Source organism: Ranitomeya variabilis, chromosome 4 (genome assembly GCF_051348905.1).
Source record: "Ranitomeya variabilis isolate aRanVar5 chromosome 4, aRanVar5.hap1, whole genome shotgun sequence".
Classification (NCBI taxonomy): domain Eukaryota; kingdom Metazoa; phylum Chordata; class Amphibia; order Anura; family Dendrobatidae; genus Ranitomeya; species Ranitomeya variabilis.
Genome location: NC_135235.1, coordinates 93,595,755 through 93,612,610, shown reverse-complemented (window position 1 = coordinate 93,612,610; position 16,856 = coordinate 93,595,755). Strand labels below are relative to the sequence as shown.

Below are 16,856 nucleotides of genomic sequence, written 5' to 3'. Positions count from 1 at the left end.
CAGGAGGGTTTTTCAGGTTTTGCGGTCTAATTCTTTGTGTGTGAAGGGTTCTAAGTGTGTTTTTGGGGTACAGAGGATTTCCTTTTTGGGATATATTTTTTCCCCCTCTTCCATTGAAATGGATCCTGTCAAGGTTCAAGCTATTTGTGATTGGACGCAGCCCTCTTCTCTTAAGAGTCTTCAGAAATTTTTGGGCTTTGCTAACTTTTATCGTCGATTTATTGCTGGTTTTTCGGATATTGCTAAGCCATTGACCGATTTGACTAAGAAGGGTGCTGATGTTGCTGATTGGTCCCCTGATGCTGTGGAGGCCTTTCGGGAGCTTAAGCGCCGTTTTTCCTCTGCCCCTGTGTTGCGTCAGCCTGATGTTGCTCTACCTTTTCAGGTTGAGGTCGACGCTTCTGAGATCGGAGCTGGGGCAGTGTTGTCGCAGAAAAGTTCTGACTGCTCCGTGATGAGGCCTTGTGCCTTCTTTTCCCGTAAATTTTCGCCCGCTGAGCGGAATTATGATGTTGGGAATCGGGAGCTTTTGGCCATGAAGTGGGCTTTTGAGGAGTGGCGCCATTGGCTTGAGGGGGCCAGACAGGGCCGGCTCCAGGTTTTCATGGGCCCTTGGGCGACAGAACCTCAGTGGGCCCCCTTGTGGAGCAAATCATGTGGCGACAGTAAAACAGCAGGGACCACAGAGACCCAAATATTTTATTTAGAAAAAAACTATGTAAACTTTATAAAAACACTAGTGCAAAATAGAGAAAGTGCAATATATCAGGGAAACTTTTGATAAATTTGCTTCTCTGTAAGTTGTAAAAGACTTTTTTGACTTTTTTGTAAAAGACATTCAAAGACTGCCGCAAGGAACACGGACATGCTGCGATCTTAAAAGAAGCGCCACATGTCCGGAGTCGCAGGGCCGCCGGGTGCGTGTTACCACGCATAGCGGAGACGGGATTTCATAAAATCCCCTTCACTATGCTGGAACATCTGGACGCTGCGTGTTTGACGCTGTGGCCCCACGCAGCGTCAAACACGCAGCGTTTACTTAACGTGGACACATACCCTAACCGTTCCCATCACCAGATCACACATCTAGCCGGCAGCTTTTGTTTTGGCCAAAAGATTTTGTAAGCCGCCACCATAACACGGTAGACTCTTTTGGTGAGGCCCTACTCTGCTGTAACCTATTAAATATTTGTTAAAATATGCAATACAATTTAGGTATATTTTTATTTATTTTTCAATTTTTAAAATGACCAATAATATCACATAAAAAGAACAAATACCGCTACACCATGACCAGATGACATATTACCACCACAGTGATCGAATAATATCACATACAAAGAACAAATACCGCTACACCATGACCAGATGACATATTACCACCACAGTGATCGAATAATATCACATACAAGGGACAAATACCGCAACACCATGTCCAGACCACATATTACCACCACATAGTGACTGAATACTACAATTCTGATCAGTAATAAAAAAAAAGCACCACACTATCACCATCAGTGCCATTATACACAGGAGATCTGTACTTAGTATGCAGTGTCTGTGTAGAGGTAATACAGTGATCACTAGTGAGATTATACACAGGAGCTCTGTATATAGTATACAGTGTATAGTGTCAGTGTATAGGTAACACTGACTTACCAGTGACGTCTCTAGGTTAAGTCCTTCATCTTTCATCCAGCACAGACCGCCATCATGTCTTCCAGCCAGGACTCGTCTCTGCAGGAAATAACAGAGTTATCTCGCGCTCCGCTTGTAGAACACATTACTTAATTTTTCCGAACTTCTACATTACACCGCATAAAGAAAAAGAGGCGACATAGTGTCACTCTACACAGTAACAGGACCGCCCCCTCATTTAAAACAGTGTCCTCAAAAAATAAATACATCACTGCAGTAATAATATCCCTTAATTAGTCCCTATGGTAATAATATTCCCCATCCTGGCCCCCGTGTGTCTCATTCCTGGCGTCAGCCATATGTTCTCCCATCCTGCCCTCATGAGTATCCTTTCTGCACCATATGATCTCCCCATCCTGCCCCATCTGTCTCCATCGTATCCATCCTGCCCCATGATCCTGCCCCATCTGTCTCCAATCCTGCCTCCAGTGTCTCCAATCATGCCCGTATCACCATTCTGCCCCGTCTCCAATCAGGCCCCCATTTCTGCAATCATGCCCCCTGTGTCTCAATTCTGCCCCATCTGTTTCCATTCCTGCCCCAGTGTCTCCAGTCATGCCCCAGTGTCTCCAGTCATGCCGCCATGTCTGTCATCCTGCCCCTTGTCTCCAATCATGCCGTTTCTCCTTTCTGCCCCCGTGTCCAGCTTTCTGCCCCCGTGTCCAGCGCTCTGCCCCCTCCTGTGTCCAGCGCTCTGCCCCCTCCTGTGTCCAGCGCTCTGCCCCCTCCTGTGTCCAGCGCTCTGCCCCCTCCTGTGTCCAGCGCTCTGCCCCCTCCTGTGTCCAGCGTTCTGCCCCCTCCTGTGTCCAGCGTTCTGCCCCCTCCTGTGTCCAGCGTTCTGCCCCCTCCTGTGTCCAGCGTTCTGCCCCCTCCTGTGTCCAGCGTTCTGCCCCCTCCTGTGTCCAGCGTTCTGCCCCCTCCTGTGTCCAGCGTTCTGCCCCCTCCTGTGTCCAGCGTTCTGCCCCCTCCTGTGTCCAGCGTTCTGCCCCCTCCTGTGTCCAGCGTTCTGCCCCCTCCTGTGTCCAGCGTTCTGCCCCCTCCTGTGTCCAGCGTTCTGCCCCCTCCTGTGTCCAGCGCTCTGCCCCCTCCTGTGTCCAGCGTTCTGCCCCCTCCTGTGTCCAGCACTCTGCCCCCTCCTGTGTCCAGCGTTCTGCCCCCTCCTGTGTCCAGCGTTCTGCCCCCTCCTGTGTCCAGCGTTCTGCCCCCTCCTGTGTCCAGCGTTCTGCCCCCTCCTGTGTCCAGCGTTCTGCCCCCACCTGTGTCCAGCGTTCTGCCCCCTCCTGTGTCCAGCGTTCTGCCCCCTCCTGTGTCCAGCGCTCTGCCCCCTCCTGTGTCCAGCGCTCTGCCCCCTCCTGTGTCCAGCGCTCTGCCCCCTCCTGTGTCCAGCGTTCTGCCCCCTCCTGTGTCCAGCGTTCTGCCCCCTCCTGTGTCCAGCGTTCTGCCCTCTCCTGTGTCCAGCGTTCTGCCCCCTCCTGTGTCCAGCGTTCTGCCCCCTCCTGTGTCCAGCGTTCTGCCCCCTCCTGTGTCCAGCGTTCTGCCCCCTCCTGTGTCCAGCGTTCTGCCCCCTCCTGTGTCCAGCGTTCTGCCCCCTCCTGTGTCCAGCGTTCTGCCCCCTCCTGTGTCCAGCGTTCTGCCCCCTCCTGTGTCCAGCGTTCTGCCCCCTCCTGTGTCCAGCGTTCTGCCCCCTCCTGTGTCCAGCGTTCTGCCCCCTCCTGTGTCCAGCGTTCTGCCCCCTCCTGTGTCCAGCGTTCTGCCCCCTCCTGTGTCCAGCGTTCTGCCCCCTCCTGTGTCCAGCGTTCTGCCCCCTCCTGTGTCCAGCGCTCTGCCCCCTCCTGTGTCCAGCGTTCTGCCCCCTCCTGTGTCCAGCGTTCTGCCCCCTCCTGTGTCCAGCGTTCTGCCCCCTCCTGTGTCCAGCGTTCTGCCCCCTCCTGTGTCCAGCGCTCTGCCCCCCCCTGTGTCCAGCGTTCTGCCCCCCCTGTGTCCAGCGTTCTGCCCCCTCCTGTGTCCAGCGTTCTGCCCCCTCCTGTGTCCAGCGTTCTGCCCCCTCCTGTGTCCAGCGTTCTGCCCCCTCCTGTGTCCAGCGTTCTGCCCCCTCCTGTGTCCAGCGTTCTGCCCCCTCCTGTGTCCAGCGTTCTGCCCCCTCCTGTGTCCAGCGTTCTGCCCCCTCCTGTGTCCAGCGTTCTGCCCCCTCCTGTGTCCAGCGTTCTGCCCCCTCCTGTGTCCAGCGTTCTGCCCCCTCCTGTGTCCAGCGTTCTGCCCCCTCCTGTGTCCAGCGTTCTGCCCCCTCCTGTGTCCAGCGTTCTGCCCCCTCCTGTGTCCAGCGTTCTGCCCCCTCCTGTGTCCAGCGCTCTGCCCCCTCCTGTGTCCAGCGTTCTGCCCCCTCCTGTGTCCAGCGTTCTGCCCCCTCCTGTGTCCAGCGTTCTGCCCCCTCCTGTGTCCAGCGTTCTGCCCCCTCCTGTGTCCAGCGTTCTGCCCCCTCCTAAAAGTAAAAAAAAAAAAACACTACATACTCACCGTCTGTTGCCCGTCACGTCCCCTGGAGCTTGCCGTACTGACTGTCTCAGCGCCGTCCGGCCGTAAAGCAGAGCCCAGCGGTGAACCTGCAGTAACAGCGGTTCACCGCTGGGCACCGCTGTTACGGCCGGCCGGTGCTGAGACACAGTCAGTGCGGCAAGCGCCGAGGGACATGAAGGACGACAGAAGGTGCGTATGTAGTGTTTTGTTTTTTTTTTACATGGGGACTTCGGCATCGCTGAAGACAGTTTCAGCGATGCCGAAGTCGCTTGGTCGCTGGAGAGAGCTGTCTGTGTGACAGCTCCCCAGCGACCACACAGCAACTTAGTAAGATTCAGCCTGAATCCCACCCCTGTGGGCGGGGCTTTCAGCGGGGACTCCGTCTCCTCCGTCCCCTCTGTCTCTGGATCGGCGAGTCGGCGGCCAGTCCCAAGTAAGAAAAAAAAAATAAAAAAAAATTGCCGTCGGATCCTAGGGGGGCCCCCAGAAGTCAGGGGGCCCCGGCATCTGCCCGACCCTGCCGTCCGCTGACGCCGGCCCTGGGGCCAGACATCAGGTGGTGGTATTGACGGACCACAAAAATTTGATTTATCTTGAGACCGCCAGGCGCCTGAATCCTAGACAGGCGCGCTGGTCATTATTTTTCTCTCGGTTTAATTTTGTGGTGTCATACCTACCGGGTTCTAAGAATGTTAAGGCGGATGCCCTTTCTAGGAGTTTTGAGCCTGACTCGCCTGGTAACTCTGAGCCCACAGGTATCCTTAAGGACGGAGTGGTATTGTCAGCCGTTTCTCCAGACCTGCGGCGGGCCTTGCAGGAGTTTCAGGCGGATAGACCTGATCGTTGCCCACCTGATAAACTGTTTGTTCCTGATGATTGGACCAGTAGAGTAATCTCTGAGGTTCATTCTTCTGCGTTGGCAGGTCATCCTGGCATTTTTGGTACCAGGGATTTGGTGGCAAGGTCCTTCTGGTGGCCTTCCCTGTCACGAGATGTGCGAGGCTTTGTGCAGTCTTGTGACGTTTGTGCTCGGGCCAAGCCTTGTTGTTCTCGGGCTAGTGGATTATTGTTGCCCTTGCCTATTCCTAAGAGGCCTTGGACGCACATCTCGATGGATTTTATTTCAGATCTGCCTGTTTCTCAGAAGATGTCTGTCATCTGGGTGGTGTGTGACCGTTTCTCTAAGATGGTCCATTTGGTTCCTCTGCCCAAGTTGCCTTCTTCTTCCGAGTTGGTTCCTCTGTTTTTTCAAAATGTTGTTCGTTTGCATGGTATTCCTGAGAATATCGTTTCTGACAGAGGGACTCAATTCGTGTCTAGATTTTGGCGGGCATTCTGTGCTAGGATGGGCATAGATTTATCTTTTTCGTCCGCTTTCCATCCTCAGACGAATGGCCAGACCGAGCGGATTAATCAGACCCTGGAGACATATCTGAGGTGTTTTGTGTCTGCTGACCAGGATGATTGGGTTGCTTTTTTGCCATTGGCGGAGTTCGCTCTCAATAATCGGGCCAGCTCTGCCACTTTGGTGTCCCCGTTTTTCTGTAATTCGGGGTTTCATCCTCGATTTTCCTCTGGTCAGGTGGAATCTTCGGATTGTCCTGGAGTGGATGCTGTGGTGGAGAGATTGCATCAGATCTGGGGGCAGGTGGTGGACAATTTGAGGTTGTCCCAGGAGAAGACTCAGCTTTTTGCCAACCGCCACCGTCGTGTTGGTCCTCGGCTTTGTGTTGGGGATTTGGTGTGGTTGTCTTCTCGTTTTGTCCCTATGAGGGTCTCTTCTCCTAAGTTTAAGCCTCGGTTCATCGGCCCGTATAAGATATTGGAGATTCTTAACCCTGTTTCCTTCCGTTTGGACCTCCCTGCATCCTTTTCTATTCATAACGTTTTTCATCGGTCATTATTGCGCAGGTATGAGGTACCGGTTGTGCCTTCCGTTGAGCCTCCTGCTCCGGTGTTGGTTGAGGGTGAGTTGGAGTACGTTGTGGAGAAAATCTTAGACTCTCGTGTTTCCAGACGGAGACTCCAGTATCTGGTCAAGTGGAAGGGATACGGCCAGGAGGATAATTCTTGGGTGAATGCATCTGATGTTCATGCCTCTGATCTGGTTCGTGCCTTTCATAGGGCCCATCCTGATCGCCCTGGTGGTTCTGGTGAGGGTTCGGTGCCCCCTCCTTGAGGGGGGGTACTGTTGTGAATTTGGATTCTGGGCTCCCCCGGTGGCTACTGGTGGAATTGAACTGGTGTCTTCATCTTCTCTGTTCACCTGTTCCCATCAAGATGTGGGAGTCGCTATATAACCTTGCTGCTTTGTTAGTTGCTTGCCGGTCAACAATGTTATCAGAAGCCTCTCTGTGCTTGTTCCTGCTCCTAGACAACTACTAGATAAGTTGGACTCTTGTCCATGTTTGTTTTTGCATTTTTGTTCCAGTTCACAGCTGTAGTTTCGTTACTGTGTCTGGAAAGCTCTTGTGAACAGGAATTGCCACTCTGGTGTTATGAGTTAATGCCAGAGTTTTAAAGTAATTTCTGGATGGTGTTTTGATAGGGTTTTTAGCTGACCATGAAAGTGTTCTTTCTGTCTTCTGCTATGTAGTAAGTGGACCTCAAATTTGCTAAACCTATTTTCATACTACGTTTGTTATTTCATCTTAATTCACCGCCAATACATGTGGGGGGCCTCTGTCTCCTTTCGGGGTATTTCTCTAGAGGTGAGCTAGGACTTATTTTCCTCTGCTAGCATTATTTAGTCCTCCGGCTGGTGCTGGGCATCTAGAATCAACGTAGGCATGCTACCCGGCCACTGCTAGTTGTGTGTTAGGTTTAGTTCATGGTCAGCTCAGTTCCCATCTTCCAAGAGCTAGTTCCTATATATGCTGATGCTATGTTCTCTTGCCATTGAGATCATGACAGCCTTCCTTGGCATGAGATTCCCACTTAGTTCGTTTTTCTTTGGGAACATGTGCAAATGCTTTACTTCCGAAAATCCTTATGTGTTGTAGTTTTGGTTTTGTACCATTCCATTGCTCAAATGGAGTCTTCTCTGTCGCTTTACTTGGTAGTCTGTTCTGAAGATAACAAGCCGTCATAATAGCTTCGCCCCAATATACTGTAGGCAAATTTGCATCAAATAGCATACTCCTTGCGCTTTCACAGAGTGTCCGGTTTCTTCTTTCTGCTACACCATTTTGCTCAGGGTTGTATGGTACAGTAGTTTGAAATATGATTCCATTTTTCTTTAGAATGCTCTGTGTTTCATTACTTGTATACTCGGTTCCATTATCTGCACGTAAAGTTTTTGGCATTCTTCCAAACTTGTTATGTACTTCAGCTAGATATATTCCAAGTTTCTCTGGAACTTCATTTTTGCTGTGAAGTAAATAGACAACCTTATATCTTGAATTGTCATCAATAAGGGCTCATTTCCACATGCGAGTCACACGTCCCTGTCTCGCATGTGGAAGCCAAGCTGTGGCGCCGGCACTTTGGAGCGGAGCTGTGCAGCTCCATGTGTTCCTATGCGGCCGCACGCTCCGCTCCTGAGTGTCGGCTCCACAGCTTGGTTTCCACATGCGAGATACGGACGTGTGACTCGCATGTGGAAATGAGCCCTAAATGTAAGAAAATATCTCTTCTTTCCAGGGGTCTGAGTACGCATTGGACCACAGATATCCGTGTGTACTAAATCTAGGGGTTGTTCTGTTCTTGTAGTACTTTGCTTAGGAAAGGCCTTTCTGGACATTTTCCCTTTGATACAGCTGGAACACCTCATTGTCTGATTACATGAATCAATTGTAATATTGTCAGCTAATTATTCTTGAAATAACTTTCTTATTGCTTCTGGGTCTCTATGCGCAAGCCGCCTGTGCCATACATGAATACAGTTCTTGTGCAGTTCTTGCTTAGCTGTGCATGCACACTCTTTACATTTCAACTGATACAGTTCATCTCTGATTTTTCCTTTTGCTAATGTGTGACCCTCTTTTGAGATGATGCAGCTATCTTCCTTAAATGTAACTTCATTACCCTGTTTTGTGAGCTTTTTCACAGATAACAGATTACTTTTAAGACTAGGCACATATAGTACATCTTTTACATGAATCCTTCTACTTTGTGTTGCAGAGATGTTACAATCAATATAACCGTCTCCTTTGCCTTCTGAGTTCATGTACTGACCGATCGCCATTATCACTTTCTCTGACTTATTTTGGTTAAGTTTAGTAAAGAAGTCTCTGTCATTGGTCATGTGACTGGTTGCACCAGAATCTATACACCACGCATGCTTTGATTTAAATGCATTGACTGATGTGAATGCAGCTTCAGTATTCACTGAATCATTGCTTTCAGATACAGCACTCTTAACTCTCTGTTGACTGTTTTGCTTTTTCAGCTGATTCATTTTAGGTTTCCAGACTCTGCATTCAGCCTTTAAATGACCTGGCTTCTTGCATACAAAACATTCACGTGTCTCTTTAGGGTGGATTCTGCTGGTGGGCACATCATGTGTTTGTAAAGCAGTTTCCTTGTTACATGTTTTGCTGCTCACATTTTCAGCTTTTCTCTTATATTCATTCAGCTTTCCTCTGACGTACTCCAAAGTAAGCTCATCATCTGGGCGTGCATCTAATGCAGTTACAAGCGTATCATAGCTTTCTGGGAGACCACTAAGTAATAGTGCTGCTACATGGAAGTCCTTCATATCTTCCCCAATGCCCCGCAGGTGCTCTACAGTCTCTAGAGTATTTCTAATGTAGTCCTGCATGTCCTGGTCATTGTGTAGCTTAGACTGGTACAGCTTTCTCATTAGATAGAGTTTATTACTTAAATTTATTCTCTCATGTACTTTCTGCAGCTGCTCCCACATTTCCTTTGCAGATTCACACTTGCACACATGCACAATCTGATCATCCTCTATACTGATTGATATGGTGCTCTGTGCTTTCTGATCCATTTCTAGCCATTCCTGTGGTACTGGGTCAGGCTTAGGGTCCTGAGTGTATTTCCACGTACCTTCTCTTATCAGCAGCATCTTCACCTTGAATTTCCAGGATTGGTAGTTCTGGTTATTCAGGCTTGGCACTGTAAACTTTGTTGAGTTGCAGCTGGCGGCCATTTTACTTCTTCTCAGTTTGCTGTTGTCTTTCTATCTCTGTGCTCTGCAGGTTTGGGATTGCCTTGACTTCTGGGCCCATAACCTGTTAGCAGCGGGTTAATCAGCGTGATGTCCACAACGAGCAACAGAGAATGTTCATTTATTAAGAACTAAGAACATTCAGCATACAACATGAGAACAGGATCAATCTGGTTTCTGAGAGAGAGATATGCTGTTACTTTCAGTTTCAATTCCATGCACAAGAAATGTGCTCACAGGGAAGGAGGAGGAGGAGCATCCTGTCTGTACATGAGGACTCCTTTTTTTTTTTTTTTTTTAAACTTTGTTAACAGATGAACAATATGCATGCAGACATAAAAACCACATCATATTAAACAAACAATAGTTGTTGCAATACATACAGATCAATATGCATTAGGCCAACACAAATAAAAAACAGGCCCACTGTTTTACACTACACAGTATAAGTGTCAGAAAGTGGCTGGCAGATATACGCCAAACAGAACTGACGCAGATGCACTTAGTGGCAATATAAATCTCCCTTTTTATGTGTGGGACACTGTCTTACCGAGTTTTCACTCCGGGAGGGGAAAAGCCCTTACTTACGTAGCGCTCACTAATATACTAATTAGGCAAGAAGACTACTAGGTCTCTATTTCGGTAAAACAACTTATATTTTATTAATAATGAAATAAAGTTTAATAATCAACAATTTAAGCTATGATTTGATATATGTACTACAGGCACATGAATTATAACAGCGCTAGCCTAACATTACATGATCATAATCATCATCTATATAATAGAGAAAGTAAGCATCTATATAATTACCAAATATTGTAACATCACTTCCCTGCCGGGGGACTCGACTGATGAGAAGGAAATATTCGGTAACACATCATCACAGAAGTTATGCGTCCATAAAGTCTCCTGGAATGTCCCTACCCCCACCTAGGTGCCGACCTGTTTTATACATTTAAAACTGGATCTAGTTTGGTCATGCGTACTGGCATTTTTGTCCTGTACAATTTGTTATTGTACAGGTTGCGAGTCGTTATCGTGCAAATTCCACGCTTATCTTGTTCTTCGCTCTGAGAATATTTTTCTCATACTACAAGAATGCTGTTGCGCGTGCGCACATAGCTGTTTATGCCACATCTCCTCAGACAATACAAATAGGTCACTCTGAGGGCACTTCCCGCTTCCATTTTGTCTTGTTTTACTCAGTTAATGGCAATAGATACATGAAATCACTATCTACACATACATTCAGACATTCTTGTCTCATTTGTATCACAAACGGTCCTTGATATTATGTAACTATTTGCCATTACCATAGGTGACCATTAGGACCTTAGGTCTCCTGCAGAACACTTTGTAAGCCATGTAACAGTTCCATATTGACAATATGATAACTATTACCATGACCACTAGGAGTGGGTGGATTACCCAGTCCAACATTTTCTTAGCGGATGGCGAGTACCCAAGAAAAATATCATACCAACGATGAGAAGTGGCATCTGCTATTACTGAACCCATTTTAACCATTTTATTACTTATAATCGTAGTAGTGATTATATAATTTTGAATTGCTTAATTATTCCCTTTCCCTCTGCGGATTGCTCAATTATTTGCTTTAGCCTAGTTAAATTCAAATTCACATACATTTATACTATTTTGTAGCAGACATGGTTCATAAACTGCTGAGTGTAATCTACAAATTTTGCCTTCCAGAGTATCTTCACAGATAGATAAATCATGAGTTTTGTTATTGTTATCAACAGAAGGTCCATTGAATTTTGGCATCCAGAAAAATATATTCCCCGGAAGCCCCAACATCAATGGCAATACTATATACCTACACATTACCTGTATTATTCTAAGATAATTTCTCCAATTTGGATAATACCTCTTAAGATCAGTGGAATATATTTTATCTGTCATATTAGAACACACTATCAATTTTGTTCCATTTAAACAAAATATAAAGCTAGTATCATTCAACCTTCTTGAAGTATAATTAGCGTATACTCGAGATTCGATTAGTCCAGTCGTTAAATTTAATTCCGTCATTTCAGCTTCCCAACATACTATATTGTCTTCATGTGTTATCTTTACAGTTCCAGTTCCATTGGTCAAAACAGTACTTGGCCAATACTTCCTTCCTGGATAATTGTATGGAGCCGGTTCTTCAATTACAGGCCCATACATCCATACAGAACTGGTGTTAGATAAAGTTATATTTACAATAGCCAGTATATCACTAAAGTTTTTCCTTCCATCCTTTGTGACATTGTAGACATTCCAATCACCAGGTGACCTCAAAGGTGGCACTCGCTCACTTGTTAATTGGACACTGGGAGTCCATGCTTCAACGACGTCCAAAAATACGCCTCCAAGGATTCCACATACGATTAGGAAGGAAATCTGCAGAAATCAGAACATAACACGTTTATTCCCGCAAATAACAATTTTTTTTCCTGTGGGATATACTCCCATTTTTCTACACCTGGCCTCATGATCAGCAAGGTGCGGTCCCTGCCTACTGCAATTATCTCAGCTTCTGAAGGCGGTCCTTGAGCATTTTGTACCCAAATTTTAGCTCCAACATTAGCTACTTCAGAGGAGCCAAAACCTTTATCTCCTCTTACGGTTAATTCAGTGGGGGCATGACCTTCTTCCCCCAGAGATAAGTTTACGGGTATTAATAACATCTGAGCCATTTTCTGTTTCTTCTCAATGATCAATGGCTCTGTTCCCAAATTTAACATCAATACTTTAATTTCTCCTTGATAATCTGCATCAATAATTCCTCCCACCACTATGGCCCCTTTTAATGCAAAACTGGAACAAGTAGCAATCTGACCATAGTGACCTTTAGGGATTTGACAACCCAATCCAGTGGAAATTGGAACCACCTTACCTGAAGGAATGACCGTTACATCTAGTGCACTCAAATCTAGTCCGGCTGATAGGGGTGTTGCCCTTTCAGGGATCCTGGCCTCTTCATGTATTTTCCAGTAGATAATAGTCTCTACTACATGTGCTTCATGTATTGTAAGATTGGGTGTCAACATCCTCATCAGAGGAGTCATGGAATTAGTTATGGGCCTATTGTTTATTATCTGGAGGGCATCACTTAGATTATCCCTCCATTGCCCGAATGAAGTGTCAGATTGGTTCAACTTTTTAGGGTGACCTTTAGTAACCCATTCATTCTCTCTACTAATCCAGCTGCTTGAGGGTAATAAGGCATGTGATATACCCATTGAATGTTGTGTTCCATAGCATAGTCTTTGACTTGTTGTCCAGTAAAATGTGACCCATTATCTGTCTGTACTTGAAGTGGGACCCCATAATACTGTGTTATGATTTCTAAAGTTCTCAGTGTACTCCATTGTGTAGCTGCCTTGCATGGGAAACCTACCATCAGGCCTGAGTATGTGTCTACTGCGGTACAGACATACTTACACCCTCTGCTCCCTGGTAGTGGCCCTATAAAGTCCATTTGCCAAATTTGTGCAGGTAATTGTTTCCTCCCTATGTGTCCCATTACTGTGTGTGGCACCTCTCTCCTTTGGGAATGTTGACAAACAGGACACTGTGCAATAATTTGTTTTATTATGTCCATGGTGAGGGGAACTCCTCTTTCCTGGGCCCACCTGTAAGTGGCTTTTTCTCCCAGGTGTCCACTTTTCTGATGTGCCCAAACGGCCGTACCGTGAAGCCATGTTTCTTTTACTTTATCGGATTCCGCCGTTGTTTGTCGAATGGCAGCTGCTATATCTGCTTCAGAATTAAACAAACGTTCAAGTGAATCAGCAGGTACATGTGCATCAACATAAAAAAACAGTGGTAGGCGTGGTTTGCATTATTTCTTCAATACTCTCCCACACCTCTCTCCCCCAAACTTCTTTTCCATGGATAAGCCATCCATATTTTTTCCACCCCATCGTCCAGGTAGCTAGTCCATTTGCTACTGACCAAGAGTCTGTATACAAGTGACATTCACGTCCTTGCTCAAAACTCAGAGCTAAGAAAATTGCATATAATTCCGCATATTGACTGCTCTTACCATGACCTTCCATTTTTATATGTTTTTCCAATTAGGAACTGGGAAATTGATTATTGTCTGTCTAGCTTTAGGCAAGATTTTCCTATGTCCTTTGTTCCATTGAATTCCTAAAAATTTCACCACTTGGGTCGGTCCTTGGACCTTCAACAACAGTTAGATAAGTAATGATACTTATGTGATCACTTATTCATACATGCTCATTCAGGGATTGTTTTTTTCCTCTTTTTTTTTTTCCTTTCACTTTTCAGTTGATTTTTACAAGAAGAAAATCCCTTATCTCAATCACTCCACCTAGTTCAGCTCAAACTGAGTTGAATAATGTCTCATTGACATACATACATACATACAAGGCTCACACAGCCTGCCTATTTTGCACTTTGGAATTAACACATTAACTCTATATAAATAAAACTGCAGCAGTGTCCACTGACACTTTGAAAGCACTTCAAGGCCAAACAACAAAAACCACGGCCTTATACAAAATACAGCTTCATATAATGTACTTGCCAATTTAAAATGACCAAAATAACAACACTGCACAGAGCCTATCCCAGCTCTGTATTACACACTTATACAAATACACAACCAATTAATATATTGACAGATATTACAGATGAGATCTTATTTCTCTATAAAACATTCATCCTGGACCTTCATAATCATGCATCCTAACTAACCATGCAATTTCTGTTTCTCCAGGTTTTTGTTTAAACTGGGTTAAGATGCTATCTACTTCATTTTGAGTATAATCCTCAGTTGAGATCCTGGTTCAAGTATGGGGAACACCTCGTTCCACCATAATGGGCTGTCCGTCATCTCCAAATTTAAGGTGACCAGCTGCATCACGGGCTTGCTCCCGGATTATTTCATTTTCCGTCCTTTTTTTTTTTCCTTTCCGTTTACGGTATTTATTTTAAGCAACTTTGATAGCAGCTTTTTCTGCTACACCCTGATAGTGTTCCAACTTATCTTTTAGTAATTTTTTTTTCCCCTGCATTCCAGCACTACCCGTCTTCCTTCAGATTCAATCAACCTCTGTTCAGCATTTTTTTCAACAACAAAGAGTTCTTCTTGTGAACTGCTCTATAGGCGGTGGCCAACACCCAAGAGACACTGCATCACCTGGCAGGGACACCCTCGAGTAATTTAACAACATCGAGGGGTTAACTGCATCACCCGCCTTTGCGGGGACCCCCCTGAGTACATTAACAACATCAGTGGGTTCACTACCCTTGAGCTTACTAGACCACTGTTCCGCTAGTCCAGAACTGCTCAATTCATGTGCCAATATATTATACGGTGCCTCGGTCCAACCGGGCATGTCCACAACATCCTCCTACTTTTCCTTTCGTTTCTCAAACATTGTAACAAAAACTTGGCAAAATGCCAAATGCTAATTTTTTGCACAAAAAATTATCAATCAAAACATATCACTTTGATAAAAACAGAATTTCAAAATTATGTCCAGACAAAAAGTTATAAAGATTTCTAAAAATTGGCTTGGTGCCAAAAATAAATAATCTTCCAGCAACTTAACAATTTCCTTTGTCTAGACAATCATACTTACAAAAATCCAGCTATTATCTATCACAAAATTATTTTTAACAAAAAAAAACTTGCTTTCATAAAATCCTGCCGACTACGCCAATTTATGTCTTACCGAGTTTTCACTCCGGGAGGGGAAAACCCCTTACTTACGTAGCGCTCACTAATATACTAATTAGGCAAGAAGACTACTAGGTCTCTATTTCGGTAAAACAACTTATATTTTATTAATAATGAAATAAAGTTTAATAATCAACAATTTAAGCTATGATTTGATATATGTACTACAGGCACATGAATTATAACAGCGCTAGCCTAACATTACATGATCATAATCATCATCTATATAATAGAGAAAGTAAGCATCTATATAATTACCAAATATTGTAACATCACTTCCCTGCCGGGGGACTCGACTGATGAGAAGGAAATATTCGGTAACACATCATCACAGAAGTTATGCGTCCATAAAGTCTCCTGGAATGTCCCTACCCCCACCTAGGTGCCGACCTGTTTTATACATTTAAAACTGGATCTAGTTTGGTCATGCGTACTGGCATTTTTGTCCTGTACAATTTGTTATTTTTACAGGTTGTGAGTCGTTATCGTGCAAATTCCACGCTTATCTTGTTCTTCGCTCTGAGAATATTTTTCTCATACTACAAGAATGCTGTTGCGCGTGCGCACATAGCTGTTTATGCCACATCTCCTCAGACAATACAAATAGGTCACTCTGAGGGCACTTCCCGCTTCCATTTTGTCTTGTTTTACTCAGTTAATGGCAATAGATACATGAAATCACTATCTACACATACATTCAGACATTCTTGTCTCATTTGTATCACAGACACTGCTGCAAATAAAAATAAAAAACAGGCCCACTGTATTACACTACACAGTATAAGTGGCAGAAAGTGGCTGGCAGATATACGCCAAACAGAACGGACGCAGATGCACTTAGTGGCGATATAAATCTCCTTTTTATGTGTGGGAGACTGCTGCAAATAAAAAACAGGCCTACTGTATTACACTACACAGTATAAGTGGCAGAAAGTGGCTGGCAGATATACGCCAAACAGAACGGACGCAGATGCACTTAGTGGCAAAATAAATCTCCCTTTTTATGTGTGGGAGACTGCTGCAAATAAAAAACAGGCCCACTGTATTACACTACACAGTATAAGTGGCAGAAAGTGGCTGGCAGATATACGCCAAACACAACTGACGCAGATGCATTTAGTGGCAATATACATCTCCCTTTTTATGTGTGGGACACTGCTGGAAAATTCAGGCCCACTGTATTTACACTACACAGTATAAGTGGCAGAAAGTGGCTGGCAGATATACGACAAACAGAACTGATGCAGATGCACTTAGTGGCAATATACATCTCCCTTTTTATGTGAGGGAGACTGCTGCAAATAAAAAACAGGCCCACTGTATTACACTACACAGTATAAGTGGCAGAACGTGGCTGGCAGATATACGTCAAACAGAACTGACGCAGATGCACTTAGTGGCAATATTAATCTCCCTTTTTATGTGTGGGACACTGCTGCAAAATTCAGGCCCACTGTATTATACTACACAGTATAAGTGGCAGAAAGTGGCTGGCAGATATACACCAAACAGAACGGACGCAGATGCACTTAGTGGCAATATAAATCTCCCTTTTTATGTGTGGGACACTGCTGCAAAATTCAGGCCCACTGTATTACAATACACAGTATAAGTGGCAGAAAGTGACTGGCAGATATATATATAAAAAAAGGGACTGTACTACAATAACAATCTCCCTACAATGATCTCAGGACAAGTATGGCAGCCAGCAATAAAAAGGACTGCTGCACACAAAAGTGTGGACAAATAAACAATAGAACTGTGCAGAAAGGAGCAACAGGACTTTTG

General features: G+C 45.3%; 1 long non-coding RNA gene across 2 annotated transcripts; it reads right to left on the bottom strand.

The window, feature by feature from the left end:
• Positions 1-9,983: 9,983 nt before the first annotated feature.
• Positions 9,984-15,521, bottom strand: LOC143769895 (uncharacterized). Of its 2 annotated transcripts, none has more exons than XR_013214505.1 (3): positions 15,327-15,521; positions 12,991-13,117; positions 9,984-11,755 (listed from the first exon to the last, which is right to left on the bottom strand). It is a non-coding gene; the product is annotated as an uncharacterized LOC143769895 (long non-coding RNA). The 2 variants fall into 2 exon arrangements; XR_013214506.1 differs by having other exon boundaries at positions 12,991-13,114.
• Positions 15,522-16,856: the final 1,335 nt, after the last annotated feature.